We start from the raw sequence: 5,517 nt of genomic DNA on the forward strand, positions 1-5,517 counted from the left end.
ACCCGGTCACAGGCGGACACTGCGGAATGAAAAAATTGTACGCGAAAATTCGAACAAAATATTATTAGAAACACATGACCCGTGACATTGCGAAATTTGTCAAAAACTGCGATAAATGTCTTTTGAATAAAGTCAAACCCAAAATAAAAGAAAATTTTATTTTAACTCCAACCCCTTTTAAACCATTTGATATACTAGTAATAGACACGATAGGACCCTTACCAGAATCCAAATATGGCAAAAAGTTCGCTGTTACTATCATTTGTGATCTAACAAAATATCTGGTAACAGTAGCTATACCAGATAAATCAACTAAAACTATTGCTTCTGCTATCTTTGAAACTTTTATATTAACTTATGGCATCATGAATTCAATTAAATCAGACTTAGGAACAGAATTTAAAAACGAAATTGTATCGGAGCTAACCAAACTTTTAAATATTAAGCACGCTTTTTCAACAGCACACCACCACGAAACTGTTGGCACCATTGAGTTTTCAACGAATAACATATGCTGACTGGGACACGTATTTAAAATAGTTTACTTTCTTACACAATACCACGTCCAGCACAGTTTTTGATAATAAATTTACCCCTTTTGAATTACTTTTTGGCAAAAAGGCCATTTTACCACATGAATTGCAAAAGATTGAAATAGACCCAATCTATAATGTTGAAAATTATGCTAAGGAAGTAAAATATCGTATGCAAAAATCGCATGCGTTAGCTACAGAGTTGATTAACAAACATAAAATACGAAGAAAACAAGCTTACGACACAGATGCACGGCCTTTACTCGTAAACAAAAATGATATGGTTTTAGTTCAAAAGGAGCCTCGTGACAAACACAAAAGCATATACCAGGGCCCATACGTAGTGACGGAAGTATACGGTGTGAACGTAACTATACTTGACAAAGACAAAAACAAATTAAGAACTGTTCACAAAAACAGAACCCAAAAAGTTACCTAAACGGCGAAATCTTATCAATTTTATAAATTTTCATTTCACTCAATTTTATATTACTAATTAAAGCTAAAACTTTAATACTTAAATCATATAAAAGTAATTATCAAAATTTGCACATTACTGTGTTCCAAATTCAAAAACACGAATATATGTAAATATAAATTAAGAAAACAACACAAATATTTTATGTACCCAAAAATTCCAAATTTCTAACATTTAAAAATACTTAACCTAAATTTAATGTATAAAACCAAACCTTAAAATATCATGTTTTCATATACTTTTAAAGTAGCCATTTGGCTTAAAGAAAAATCTGTGTATAAATATTCACACAGCAAAAAAAATAAAATCTTGAATTTCAATATTATTTTATCATTTCTACTAAATCGCTTATAAAAATATATAAGCGTTATAAGCGTTAATCACCTAAAATAACATACATATGTATATATTTATTTGATTGTTTTGTAACATACTGTAAATATATATATCTACTCTAAATTAGGCTTTTACCACTACTTCCTAATGCTATGGAGGTCCGCCTTACTACATTAATACTTGTTTAATTAGGAAATATGCTTACTCTAAACTCTAGTATTTACACGATAATTAGGCAACTAATTACTTATTAATAAACTAATTTACTAATAAGAACTACATAATTACATTTAGTATTCAATTACATTTTTTAGAAAAACTAAATTGTCCTGAACGAACGAATGTAAAAAGGGAAGGAAAATTCCCAACGCATTTAAAATTCGTTCCTTCAAAACAATTTAACCTGGGTTTGCTACGGACAAGAAGAATGTGGCAAACTTGACCAATTTGCCAAATTCTTCTTTTTCCAAAGGAGGGTGATGTAATGCAATCAAGCATGCATTTTACCTTATATGAATTCGCCTTTTACTAATCTATTACACTTACAGCCGCACTCAGAGTCGTTTAATGATTACTTAAGGTATCCCTCAATAACGATTTGAAAAAATTCCCTCTCAGAGTCAGTTAATGATTCGTTAACGGCATTTAATGAACATTAAAGTTAAGTAAACAAAAACCTTTACTTAACTTTTTAACGAATTATATTGAAATTTTTTGTTTGTTTTCAATAAATTTCAATTTCGATAACGTTGCTGTAATAGTAGCAACGACCCAGTGAGCAGAGCACTTTCGTGTTATTCAGGAGATCCGAGTTCAATCCTCGGCAAGGAATTCTTTTTAATAAATTTTTTTTTTAAGTTTTATTGCCGAAAAAAAGTCATATTTTTTATTTTATTTAACGTTTGGAATTTTTTTTGATTCATCATTTTTCTTCTACTTTCAGCTTCTCAAATTTTTAATTTTTCCTGTTTTAAAAAGATATTTTTTCATTTCGTTTAGTTTTTAGAAAACTTATTGCTAAGCGATAAATATAAAAACACTATTAGCACATCTTTCAATTACTCATTCGAAATACAGAAAAGAACTTTCAAGATAGTTGCCGAAATATAAAGACTTTTGTCTCTCGAAAGACTGGGGTGAGTTGAAAGACAGATGCCAGAATTGGCCTGTTATTGGTCTTGTTTTTCTTTTAGCAAACAGTTTAATTAAATTTAAAAAAATTGCTTTCCTTTTTAAAGCAATAAAATCTATAAATCAAAAGAAAATTAGATCAAAAAAGCAAAAAAATTCAATAAAGATAGTTTATAAAAATTAAACAAGAAAAAAAAGGAAAAATGAAATTTTCCTGCCCTAGGACTCGAACTCGGATCTCTTGAATGGCACGCCAGTGCTCTGCTCACTCAGCCATTGCGTCTGTTGAGTCAGTGCGCGCAAAATTATATAAATAGTTATTTTTATATTTTATTTCAAACTGAACGAAAAAAGCGAGTGATGCCACAAAAATGAAGGGCCGCAACTGGGGCCATACTTAAATATTTTATTTCATAATTTTTAACTCTGAGAGGAAACATTAATTAACAGATCTAACGATCATTAGTTAAGTGCCCGTTAGAGCTAATTTAAGGAACGTTTCTGACTGCGGCTGTTAAGAATTAAGAAGTTACGATATTGAAAAACGCAACCCTGTTGTATTGCGAAAGCAGCTAACGTTAAGTCAAAAAGTGAAAAATAAATTGGCGTCATTCCATACGCGCCATTCTACTCGATCGGACGTTTTTCATTGTCACAGTCTTTTATTAAAAACAGTTTGGTCTCCCGGGCTTCGGGCAAGTACAGCCCCGGAAGAAAAACATATAACCTGCCCACACAACTTAGGCAGCTTCACCGTCCGACAACGCCGAATCTGCGAATAGCAGCGCATGAGTGCACGCAGCAGCGGAGCGCTAGGGCTCCATCGAGCAGCAGCTACCATCAAAAGGAGCACCTATACAGCAGGCTAAGTGTGGTGTGTGGTAAGGCGCTTAAAAGAGTACTGGAACTTTATACGGGCGTGGCACTTCACATACAAGACGAATTTTTCTTATTGCATATCTCTGTTTTCTTGGTAGAGTACTGGAACTTGGTGTGGTGATATATGAAATTAATCGCATAGTCATGGAGAAAATATAGAGCTATTGGAAAAGGGGGCGTTGCACCTACCATACAAGGCGAATTTCATACTGCATATCTCTGGAAGAGTTTATGGTACCGTACTGGAACACTTCGTATGGAGATATATGAAATTAATACCATACTCATTGAGAAAAATGGGTTCTTTAAAAAGGGGGCGTGGAAAAGTACAAACGTACTGACTTTTACTTACGACTTTTCCTTATCTTTTAATGTGTATATAATTCTTCTGTAGGTATAATGTGAGTGAAATCCTAAATGGCTGAAGGGATTTTAACCAAGTTTTGTGTGTGTGTTTGTGTGGGTCTCTGGATAGTTTAGTTTCACAATTTAATCCGCCAGTTGGCGCTGGAGTTGAGTTATTACTAAAAATCTTTTTTTATGATCCGAATTGGCGAATATTCAAAACATGTATTGGAATCGGTAAAGGCAGTCCGATTGCAAAAAAGGGCTGCCAGGTTGTGCTGAGGTCGAGTTATTACTAAAAATCGAAAAGTGAGAAAAGGTGCCGTAAATGTCAGACTAATTCGACTTGTTGCGCCCTGAGTATATCGAACTCTCGTGTGTTACGATTGGCCCAATGGATGTGATTTGCGAATATTATTATGCGTTAAACATTCATTAGAAGAAACCAGGGTTGAGTTGTGCGGTGGTAAATCTTAAATCACCACCTGTAGAAATTCCTTAAAAGCCAGTTTCATGAAAGCAATTTAACCGGACAGAAAAAAATCATTTCTCACTTCAATTGCTTTCGCGAAACTGGCTTTTAAGGTATTTTATCTCAGTTTATGTATGTATATTGTATTTCTGTTGAACAAGATAAAGTTTCTAGTACACATTCACTATTGATCCGGATCATTGTTGCCACCAGAGAACTTCTCATGGACATAACACGTTCGTTCGGTTATTTAGGGCGGCAAAGGACCACCAAACGATAGTCTTAGCCGACGAATGTGCCAGTACAAATCGTAAATGCGGATTGTTGGAGAAACTGTTGGACCAAAATGTTTAAATTAGAAAATCTAATTTTAGGCTGGACGAAGTTCGCCGAAGTATACAACACACACACACTTTTTTTGTTGAAGGTGTCGCTCATTTTCTCCATATAAAATAATGTTTGATAATTTTTTTATATGGAAAAAATGTGCGACACCTTCAACCAAAAAATTTCCCAAAAATCAATGATAAGTCCTAGTTTCCTCATACTTGCACTTTATTATACTAAAATTGAATGGGCTAAAAAACTGCATACTCAACTTTTTTCTAGAGAGCGTAAATAAAAAGTGCAATATTTGAATGAGATTTTGCAGAATTTTCTTTAATTTTGCACAAGGTTTGGAACTTTGATTTTTTAGGTTTTTGTTGTAGAATTAAGCATATTTTTATAAAAAATTTGCGAAAAATAAAATATTTAAAAAATAGTTGCCCGTATTGTAAAAACCTCGCTGTACCTAAACTTTATTGACTGACTGTACATACATACTTATGTATGTTTTATATATGTGCATAGAAAAAATATTTTTCAATATTCATACGAAAAATTGTCATTTATTTCAATTCGATTTATTTTCACTTTGTTTGAATGTTGTAATATCGACACAAATATCATATAACAGCTATTCACTCAAATTCAAAAAAATTTGAAGCCAAATCATTCATTCGTTTTGTATATGAATAATTCAAAAGCCGTTTTGAATGCAATCATCAAGCCCCCTAATACATATGTATGAACTCATTTGTTGCAACTGGTTTTAAAATTTGCAGATGGTTTTAGGCGTAGGTTTAGTAGTCTATTTGGATTAAAAATCAAGGCGAAAATATAAAAAAATACTGAGATCATTTTAACTGGGACCGTTGATGACTGATGAACATACATGCTTATATGTATGTATAATATACATATGTTTGGATGATATTATGGCACTGACCCAATAATTTTCGTGTTAAATCATGGAAAAAGTCAAACAGCAAAATCACTCTCTGAAGTTAGAGTAAAAAGTG

This window comes from Rhagoletis zephyria, unplaced genomic scaffold, assembly GCF_001687245.7.
Source record: "Rhagoletis zephyria isolate East Lansing unplaced genomic scaffold, Rhagoletis_zephyria_1.1 Rzeph_scaffold_00243, whole genome shotgun sequence".
NCBI classification, from domain to species: domain Eukaryota; kingdom Metazoa; phylum Arthropoda; class Insecta; order Diptera; family Tephritidae; genus Rhagoletis; species Rhagoletis zephyria.